Below are 11,776 nucleotides of genomic sequence, written 5' to 3'. Positions count from 1 at the left end.
TAGCCTCTAACTCTATAAATCAGTGGTGATTTTAGCATGTAAATCTGTGACGTGGTAAGGTTGGACCCAGGTGCAGCGAAGAGACCAGACAAGGAATCAGTGGTTAAAGGATAAACATAATACTTTACTGTGATACGGTAGAGTACACTTGGAAAAACAACCACTAAGTCTTGACTACTCACTCAGGAACCAATCGCACACGGTAAACAATTCAAGCTTCTGCAGATGACCACAGAAATCACACCTTTTAACAGGGAGACAATCATGAAATAATAAGACACACCGGAGTCCAATAAAAGGTCTCTAGGACGGTCTCTGTCGCCCTCTGGTGCGATGACACATTTTTGGTGGAGCAAACAAAAAACATTTTTGGGGATGCATGCCAGCAAAGCCACTAAACAATACACAATACAAACACTGAACAATACATTAATTGCACTATAACTGTGACAAATGGTGCCCCCAAACTGTTAGAGCCTAAAGCTGTCCCAACAGCAGAATCCCAACACCTTACTATTGCTAGACCTGGCTATCAGCGAAGCCTTGTCTGGCAGCGAAACATTTCATTCAGCCTCATTTACTGACTTTCAAAAAATATATATAGAGCTAGGACACTACGTAGTCAATATAACTATTTGTTCAGCACTTTTGAAATGTAAAGCAACAGAATTCAGAACATGGATCATTCTTAAAGTATTCTCCCTGTACACCAAGTCAGAATGGTAGGATTGTCACAATCATTTGTAGAAACGGACCAAGGCGCAGCGAATGTTGAGTTCCACATAATTTATTAATAGTGAAACTTAAAAACAATAAACCATAAAAGAACAACGAACCGGTGCTACATACACTTACTCAAAATACAATATCCCACAACCCACAGGTGGAAAAAAGGCTACCTAAATATGATCCCCAATTAGAGACAACCAGCTGCCTCTAATTGGGAATCATACAAAATCACCAACATAGAAAAACAAAACTAGAACCCCACATAGAAATAATAAACTAGACTAACCCCCCAGTCACGCCCTGCCCTACTCCACCATAGAAAATAAGGACTCTCTATGGTCAGGACGTGTCAAGGATAAATAAAAGGGGCATATAGCAGACAATGAAAGCTCGTACAATATTCAATGATTACATTTCTCTACAACAGGTTATAGGTTACATGTGCACCACCAAGTCAGAACACTGGGCGAAATTAAGAGGGGAAAATATACCAAATTATGAGGATGAGGCACATGGGCTACTAACAGCTTACTACACAACAGACACTTAGTATTACTTTCTTAGCTACCGTATACATATTTCCTTGGCATATTACATCATTTATTCAGCAGCATACCAAACATTTTTGGACTCACCTTGTTGTACTGTGCTCACTTGAACAGGAAGGTGGCACTGCAGTCCTTCGTGGGCAAATTTTGCCATCAAAGTCTGACATTTTCTGGATTTATGGTGCTTTCAATACAACTGGGAACTCTGGAAAAAAAACAAGGTCATATCATGATGATGATCTTCAGGTCGTAGCTCTAGAAAGAGTCCCAAGTTCCCGACTTACAATTCCGTTGTTGGATAACCATTCAAAACGTATTTTCCCAGTTGGAGCTCGTTTTTTCCTGAGTTCCCAGTTGTCTTGAACTCACTGATGTCAGATTTCCCAGAGTTAAGTTGTTTTGAGTGCGGCAGAAATCATGCTGGATTGACAGCATGGACAATGAATGTTTATCATTTTAAGCTTGGAAAAGAGACACAGACTTGAAACTCCACACCCACTCCACTGAATAGCAAGCTAGTGATTGCTTTGCAATGCTTGCAGTTAGCCACTGATTCCTTCGAAACCACTCATTGTTGAATTTGCAATTTACAACTTATTGTGGAATGTTTATGTCCAATGGATAATTACCACCAATATATTTTATCTATTATTTCTCTTAATTATTTATATTTATATTATTTATTTCATGATGACTGCTAGCTAAGATTTTGAAAGTATGATGTTGACATGATCAGTCCAATCAAAGCTAATGTAGACATAAGTGTATTTATCCCCGGGACACACTGGAGCCCAGATGTATCCATTTCGCTGACGACACTTCCGGCTTCGCCCACCGACATCTATTTACGGAAAACAAGAGCAAAGAATACGGTCCAAACACTTAAAAGACACACCCTATCCCCTCAGCCCTAAAATTAAGTGGATACTTCTGATGATGTATTATGAAGTCTGATTAGTATACACTTGCAGGGCAAGGGCGGAATAAATTATTTTTTAAATTCGTCACTCATTCATTCAACGATGATTGTGTTTTCAGCCACCGGTAGCTTGTGGTTGCTTTATATGTGCTAGTCAATTAAGAGTGCATGTCTACTTATATTAAATCTATCATTATTAACAATGCTCCTACCGCATGACAGCTAGCAAATGAATTAGCTAACTAACGAGAGCCTACCTAGCTGGAACTGCTGAAGAAGGAAAAATCATATCTACTTTTTATGAGACGTGTTTATGCCGTCATGTGCATTAGTTGCACAATTTCTAACATATTTGCATTCATTTTTTACTTACACTTGTGTGTTTGTAACGGATTTCCTCCTCTTCGTCTCAGGAGGAGTAAAGATCGGACCAAAACGCAGCGTGGTAAGTGTTCATAATTTTAATTAAAGAAAACACTGAATCAATACAAAAATAACAAAATGAACGAACGAAACAGTCCTGTCTGGTGACATACACACGTATCACAAAGACAGAAAATAAACACCCACAAAACACAGGTGGAAAAAGGCTACCTAAGTATTATTCTCAATTAGAGACAACTAACGACACCTGCCTCTGATTGAGAACCATACTAGGCCGAACACAGAAACCAAACATAGAAAAACAGACTGCCCACCCCAACTCACGCCCTGACCATATAAACAAAGACAAAACAAAGGAACTAAGGTCAAAACGTGACAGTGTTCCATTATCCATGGATGTTGTTTTTAAGTTTTCGCAGACTTTTTTTTAGCAGATGTACAATCGTAGCAAATTAAATTATTGGGTGTTTTAGGCCCAGGGTGAACATAATTGTACACTCGCAAATCCGACTAAAATGAGGGTTGAGGGGTTTACGTTGCAAAATTCCCTTTCTTGGCTAAACATTTGTACCGACCCCTAAGATGGAGACGAGGATTCCCCCAGGGGCATAAGGCGAGGGTAAGTGGACGAGGGTGTGTCTTAAGAATTCGGCAGACAGAGTGGGAGGATTGTCACAAAACTTAAAATACCAAAGCTAAGAAGAGTTTTCATTAGTGTAGTTAGACCACTGGCGCAGTGGTTAAGGGCGCTGTACTGCTGTGCCGCCAGAGACTCTGGGTTCGTGCCCAGGCTCTGTCGCAACCGGACGCGACTGGGAGGTCCGTGGGGTGACGCACAATTGGCCTAGCGTCGTCCGGGTTAGGGAGGGTTTGGCCGGTCTCATCTCGCACCAGCGACTCCTGTGGCAGGCCGGGCGCAGTGCACGCTAACCAAGGTTGCCAGGTGCACGGTGTTTCCTCCAACACATTGGTCCGGCTGGCTTCTGGGTTGGATGCGCGCTGTGTTAAGAAGAAGTGCGGCTTGGTTGGGTTGTGTATCGGAGGACGCATGACTTTCAACCTTCGTCTCTCCCGAGCCCTTTTTTCTCCCCAATTTCGTAGTATCCAATTGTTAGTAGCTACTATTTTGTCTCATCGCTACAACTCCCGTTGTAGCGATGAGACAAGATAGTAGCTACTAACAATTGGATACTACGAAATTGGGGAGAAAAAAGGGTTACAAAAATAAATATATATATTACCCTTGTTGTCAAAAACATCAAGAACAAAGTCAATTTTCCAGCTGGGGTAGAGCGTTATGGGGAAATAGGCCATTAAAGCTTGTTGGTGAAACCTAGCCAATTTAGCAGGTAATCTTTCAGGAATATAATTACATTTCAGTAAAAATTGAAGACCTCCCAACTTATTAAACACATTATTTGGAATGAAATACCATATTGAATCAGTATTGATCAAACATCTTTTCAACCAGTTTAAATACGTGTTATTTATGTCCAAAAAACCAACACTTCTACACCGCCTTCAGCTCTATTGTTAGAAAGGACTGACTTTTTTAGTTTGTGAGACTTATTTTTCCAGATGAAGTCAAGAAAGGTCTTATTGATCTCTTTACAAGTAGCAGGATTTACACATAACGATAATGAGGGGTACACAAAACGAGACAGTCCCTCTGCCTTGGACAGAAGTACTCTCCCAAGTATAGAAAGTTCTCTTTGTAGCTAATTATTGAATATATTTTTGGTTTTCTTAATTTTAGGAAAGAAATTCAAATGTTGTCTGACTAAGTGTTTTTTGACAGATGTATTCCTAAATATTTAACAGAGTCCTTTACAGGAATATTTTCTATTTCTTTATCATCAGAGTCAAATAAACATAAGATTTCACATTTAGAAACATTCAGTTTTAGTCCTGATGCAATAGAAAACACAGTTATAGCATTAAGGGCATGGGCGACCTGGTCTTTGTCTCTTAAGAAAATAGTAGTGTCATCAGCCAGTTGGGAAATTGATTTCTTTGGTAAAAATGTTTAAGCCATACAAATGTGCATTATTCAGAAATATTGAGAGATAGAAGTTCCACAACCAAAATGACTAAAAATGGCGAAATTGGGCATCCCTGTCGTACAATTCTGTTGATACTGAATCTTTTGGAAGTATTAAGGTTTAGTAACACAAAACTATTTATATCTTTGTAAAACATGCAAATTACTTTGATCAAATTTTCACCAAATCCAAAAAGTTTAAGAGAGCTAAAGAGAAATTCATGTTCAGTTGTGTCAAAGGCTTTACAGAAGTCCAAAAATAAGGCAACCACATCTGAGTCAATTGCATCTGAATAATCTATGGTTCAAGACTAAACGAATGTTAGAGCTTATGTGACGGCCCTTCATAAATCCTGTTTGAGTCTCATCTCATTTATAATGGTATCTATTCCTTTCTTTAATCTTTTGGCATAAACCAGAGCAATCAATTTGTAATCAATATTTAATAAAGTAATTGGTCTCCAATTGTCAATGAGAGAAGGGTCTTTATCGGGCTTCAGAATGAATGAAATACGGCCCTGTTTCATAGTGGAGACCATTTCCCCACAATCAATCTTGAAACATTTTATAAATTGGGTCTTCTAGTAACTCCCAAAACTGTCTATCAAATTCAACTGACAGGCCATCAGGGCCAGGTGTTTTCCATTTTTTTCATTGAATTCAGAGCCTCAAACTGAGTGGAAATCAGTTTTGAATTCACAAACTGAGTGAAAATCATCCTCAATCACAGGGAAATAATTCTGAACGTGGCAAATGTAGATTTCACAACCATCTTCCTGAAATTGAGAGCTGTAAAGCTTTTCATAAAAGGAATTGACAAATGATGATATTGTAATGGGATCTTTGCATAAAACATCGTTGATGTTGAGTGCAGTTATTGATTTTCTTTTGTAGTTTCTCTTTTCAAGTGCAAAAAAGTAACTAGTGTTTCTTTCACCCTCTTCAATCCATTTTGCACTTGACCTTACAAAAGCACCCTTTGCCAGATCCTTGTAAAGCTGTTCTAATTCTAGTTGTAAAGATTTGAATACAGACTCCTCTTCTTCAGATAGATTATCTTTCTTTAGAAAACTGTCAAGCTTCTTTAAGGTTCTTTAATTGCATCAGCTCTTTGGCACGTTTAATGGCTTCCACTCTGACTTTATATTTGAAAAATTCCCATCTACTTCCATGACCCAAGTCTTTTCTTGCAAAAAATATATTTAGCTAACGATTTGATGTTTTCAATGAGATCAGTATCTTTAAGAAGAGTGTTGTTTAATTTCCAGTATCCTCAAGTACCTTTTGATCTTTTGGCAGCTTGTAAATTCAGGGAAATCAAGTGATGATCAGAAAAGGGAGCAAACTGATGATCTACTTCTATAACAAATTGTAACAAAAAAGGGGAAATTAGGAATAAATCTATTCTAGATTTACATGACAGTTTTGTTGGTCCAGGTAAAACCCTTTGCATCTGGTTGTGCTTTCCAAAATTTCTAATTACTTTCACCCAGATGAGTTTCCTGAAGGACAACATCTGCGTTACTGCGTTTACAATATAAAAATAAAGCTAAAAATAAAATACATTTCTCAAACCCCTAGCATTCAGACTAATGATATTGAGTGAATTGAAAACGAACTCCCGCATTAAAAAAAAGAATGAACACAAATTAGATAACACAAGTAGTAATGTGAACAATAAAACAAACAGTGCACCTTGAGAGGATTACTCCGACAGAAAATTACACTCGGCTGAGGTAGCAGAATAACAAATCTATGTACTTCCTTTTTTTAGTTGGCAAGTGTTCATCAGTTGTAGTACATTTATTTGTGGTAGTACCTTAACTGTACTCTTGGTAGTACTCACAGTTCCAATTTAGTTAATGTCAACCGAGTTACCCAGTAATCATTCTTCCTTGGATAAACGCGTGTGGGCCCTTGAACCCCGCCTTCTTTCCCTCTTGTCGTGTCTTCTGTAAAAGCGGCCACATTTTCTCTCTGGCAGTCTGATCCTGCAGTATCAGAGCTTCTTTGATGCGGAGCTTTTTCTCGTCGAGAAACTAGTTCCCCTTGGCCAACTTCCCAGATGATGTCCCTTTAATGGCGCATAGTTAAGTGCAAGATGATATTGCGATACTTCAATTATGATACTTCAATTATGATACTTCAATTACCTAGCTATTCAGGCGTTGTAGATCTGTCAGGTGTCAGGAGCGTCTAATGCCGCGTTCAAATCAACTGGAAACTAGGAAATCTCTGAATACAGTGCGTTCAAGACAACTGGGAACTCGGAAAAACGTACTCCCACTGTGATAAATCGGTTTGAACGGTCATCCAACTCGGAAGCCGGCTAATAGCGAACCGTAACTTGTATTCCATTGAAATAGCAAGTAATTTACACTAATAAAACTTTTCTCAAGTGACTAGATTTCGTACAAACAGCAATGGAGGCAGAAGAAATGGTGACTAAAATCCACAGAAAAGGTAAGTTAGCTAAATGCAAACGTAGCTCAACGGAGAGTAGTGTACATGAATGTCGTTTTATGTAGTTAGTTAACGTTAGCTAGTTCGTAAAGTTTGAGAATAGCCATCATCCTGCAACAACAATGTTGCGGGGCACATTGGCGTTACCAAGGTCAAAATATTTTTTTACTGGATATTCGGTCAATAGTTATTGATCCAATCATGCCATGACGATGAAGATAAAATAAAAAATAAAATAAAATAAACAAACATGTATTTTTATCAATTGACGTTGCTTCTTTCTTTTACAGAATTGCGCAAGCAGAAGTTGATGGAGTACTTAGCAGTCAAGGGAAAACTGAAGCCCCCCAACCCAAAGTAATACATCTGCCTGGCTACACAGCTACAGTATCTATGGCCTGTATGAAGTAACTAACTGCCATTAATGGCAATACTTCAGTTTGACATGTCTTATCCATGGACTTGTGTAAATAATGTATTATCACACATTACGTATTTCAGACCCTATCGCCGAGATGACATTAAAGCAGAGAGAAGCAGCATGTCTGCAGTGAAGGATGACGTAAGTAATTCTCCCTGTTCTCTCCTCCTTGACACTCTCTCAAAGCAAGCTTGGCAGTTTGCGCACTATCAATTATAATCTACTGATGTTGAGAAGTAGGGCCCACTGTTTAGAATGTATGTAACCTTTATTTAACTAGGAAAGTCCGTTAAGAACAAATTCTAATTTACAATGACGCCCTACCGGGGAACAGTCGGTCAACTGCCTTGTTCAGGGGCAGAACGGCAGATTTTTATCTTGTCAGCTCTGGGATTCGATCCAGCAACCACTGTTGATTCAAAGCAGAAAAGTTGCTAAGCTAGCTAGCTATATTAACAGATGTTGTTTTGTTATTACACATATATAGAAATAGTTGCAAACTATATATAAGCTCCCAGTAATTTATTGGGTAAACCACCAATGTTTCGGCATCACTGTAATTTGCAAATAAATTCATTAAAAATCCTACAATGTGATTTTCTGGATTTTATTTCTCATTTTTGTCTGTCATAATTGAAGTGTACCAATGATGACAATTACAGGCCTCTCATCTTTTTAAGTGGGAGAACTTGCACAATTGGTGGCTGACTAAATACTTTTTTGCCCCGCTGTATGTATATGTGTGTGTGTGTGTGTGTATATATATACATATACATATACATATACATATACATATACACATATCACACACACACTACCGTTCAAAAGTTTGGGGTCACTCCTCGTTTTTCAAAGAAAATCACGTTTTTTTTGTCCATATAAAATTGATCAGAAATACAGTGTAGACATTGTTAATGTTGTAAATTACTTTATTTTTTATGGAAATCTACATAGGCATACAGAGGCCCATACATTTAAACTCAGTTTTTCACAATTCCTGACGTTTAATCCTAGTAAAAATTCCCTGTCTTAGGTCAGTTAGGATCACCACTTTATTTTATTTTAAGAATGTGAAATGTCAGAATAACAGTAGAGAGAATGATTTATTTCAGCTTTTATTTCTTTCATCAAATTCCCAGTGGGTCAGAAGTTTACATACACTCAATTAGTATTTGGTAGCATTAACTTTTAAATTGTTTAACTTGGGTCAAACGTTTCGGGTATCCTTCCACAAGCTTCCCACAGTAAATTGGGTGAATTTTGGCCCATTCCTCCTGACAGAGCTGGTGTAACTGAGTCAGGTTTGTAGGCCTCCTTGCTCGCACACGCTTTTTCAGTTCTGCCTGCAAATGTTCTATAGGATTGAGGTCAGGGGTTTGTGATGGCCACTCCAATACCTTGACTTGGTTGTCCCATTTTGCCACAACTTTGGAGGTATGATTGGGGTTATTGTCCATTTGGAAGACCCATTTGCGATCAAACTTTAACTTCTTGACTGATGTCTTGAGATGTTGACTCAATATATCCACAATTTTTCTTAACTCATGGTGCCATCTATTTTGTGAAGTGCACTAGTCCCTTCTGCATCAAGCACCCCCACAACATGATGCTGCCACCCCCGATCATCACGGTTGGGATGGTGATCTTCGGCTTGCAAGCCTCCCCCTTTTTCCTCCAAACATAACGATGGTCATTATGGCCAAACAGTTCTGTTTTTGTTTCATCAGACTAGAGGACATTTCTCTAAAAAGTGCGGTCTTTGTCCCCATGTGCAGTTGCAAACCGTAGTCTGGCTTTTATATGGTGGTTTTGGAGCAGTGGCTTCTTCCTTGCTGAGCGGCCTTTCAGGTTATGTCGATATAGGACTCGTTTTACTGTGGATATAGATACTTTTGCACCTGTTTCCTCCAACATCTGCACAAGGTCCTTTGCTGTTGTTCTGGGATTGATTTGCACTTTTCGCACCAAAGTACATTCATCTCTAGGAGACAGAACATGTATCCTTCCTGAGCGGTATGACGGCTGCGTGGTCCCATGGTGTTTATACTTGCGTACTATTGTTTGTACAGATGAACGTCGTACTTTCAGACGTTTGGAAATTGTTCCCAAGGATGAAACAGACTTGTGGAGGTCTACAAGTCTTGGCTGATTTCTTTTGATTTTCCCATGATGTCAGGCAAAAAGGCACTGTTTGAAGGTAGGCCTTGAAATACATCCACAGATACACATCCAATTGACTCAAATTATGCCAATTTAATTTGTTATGTCAATTAGCCTATCAGAAGCTTCTAAAGCCATGACATACTTTTCTGGAATTTTCCAAGCAATTTAAAGGCACAGTCAACTTAGTGTATGTAAACATCTGACCCACTGGAATTATGATGCAGTGAAATAATCCATCTGTAAACAATTGTTGGAATAATTACTTGTGTCATGCACAAAGTAAATGTCCTAACCAACTTGCCAACTTGCCAAAACTATAGTTTGTTAACAAAAAATTTGTAGAGTAAAACGAGTTTTAATGACTCCAACCTAAGTGTATGTAAACTTCCGACTTCAACTGTATGTTAGCACAGCTGAAAACTATTGTTCTGATTTAAAGAAGCAATAAAACTAGCCTTCTTTAGACTAGTTGAGCATCTGGAGCATCAGCATTTGTGGGTTCGAGTACAGGCTCAAAATGTCCAGAAACATGTCCAGAAACAAATAACTTTTGAAGTTCTTCTGAAACTTTCTTCTGAAACTCGTCAGTCTATTCTTGGAGGTTCCAGACTGTGGCCCGTCATTGGAGGTTCTGAACTGTGGCCCGTCGCCGGAAGCTCTGGACTGGGAACTGTCACCGGAAGCTCTGGACTGGGAACTGTCACCGGAAGCTCTGGACTGGGAACTGTCACCGGAAGCTCTGGACTGGGAACTGTCGCCGGAAGCTCTGGACTGGGAACTGTCGCCAGAAGCTCTGGACTGGGAACTGTCGCCAGAAGCTCTGGACTGGGAACTGTCGCCAGAAGCTCTGGACTGGGAACTGTCGCCAGAAGCTCTGGACTGGGAACTGTCGCCAGAAGCTCTGGACTGTGGAGGCGCACTGGAGGCCTGATGCGTGGTGCTGGCACTGGTGTTACCGGGCTGATGACACGTACCTCAGGGCGATTGCGGAGAGGAGGCACAGGGCGTACTGGACTGTGGAGGTGCACTGGAGGCCTGATGCGTGGGACCAGTACAGGTGGCACCAGGCTGATGACACGCACCTCAGGGCGAGTATGGGGAGAAGGCACAGGACGTACTGGACTGTGGAGGCACACTGGAGGTCTAGAGCGCAGAGCTGGCACAACCCTTCCTGACTGGATGCTCACTCCAGCCCGGAGTGAAGGCGCACTGGGGATACCGTGCGTAGAGCTGGCGCAGGATATCCTGGGCCGAAGAGACGCACCGGAGGCCAGGAGCGCTGAGCCGGCACAATCCGTCCTGGCTGAATGCCCAATCTAGCACGGCAACTGCGGGGAGCTGGAACAGAGCGCACTGGGCTATGAATGCGTACTGGAGACACCGTGCGCATCACTGCATAACACGGTGCCTGACCAGTCACACGCTCCCCACGGTAAGCACGGGGAGTTGGCTCAAGTCTAAACTCTGACTCCGCCAATCTCCCCGTGAGCCCCCCCACACGTGGAGATTGGCTGCCTCTCGTGCTTGCTCCGTTGAGCTATCTCCTCGTATCATCGCCGTTCTGCTTTCGCTGCCTCTATCTCCTCCTTAGGACGGCGATACTCCCCGGCCTGCGTCCAGGGTCCTTTTCCATCCAGGATCTCCTCCCAAGTCCACTCCTCCTGTACATGCTGCTTGGTCCATTTTTGGTGGATTCTTCTGTCACGTCCGTCGTTAGAATGAGAACAAGGCGCAGCGTGGTATGAGTACATTCTCTTTTATTGAATGAACACCGAACAAACCAACAAAATGAACAAACGAAACGTGAAGCTATACAAAATAGTGCTGACGCTCTACACATAGTCAAGATCTCACAAACACAAATGAGGAAATGGTTACCTAAATATGATCCCCAATCAGAGAAAATGATAAACAGCTGCCTCTGATTGGGAACCATATCAGGCCACCATAGAAATACAAAAACACCTAGATGACCCACCCAAGTCACTATCACGCCCCAACCAACACAGAGAAAAAACAGCTTACTATGGTCAGGGCGTGACAGAGGAACTATGGTCATTCTCAACGGATATAAAAACATACTTTTCTAATGTATTAAGTGTGTATGT

Source organism: Oncorhynchus mykiss, chromosome 6, assembly GCF_057628025.1.
Source record: "Oncorhynchus mykiss isolate SJ-2025 chromosome 6, ASM5762802v1, whole genome shotgun sequence".
NCBI lineage: Eukaryota > Metazoa > Chordata > Actinopteri > Salmoniformes > Salmonidae > Oncorhynchus > Oncorhynchus mykiss.
The sequence above is the reverse complement of the archived record's forward strand: the minus strand, read 5'-3'. Positions refer to the sequence as shown.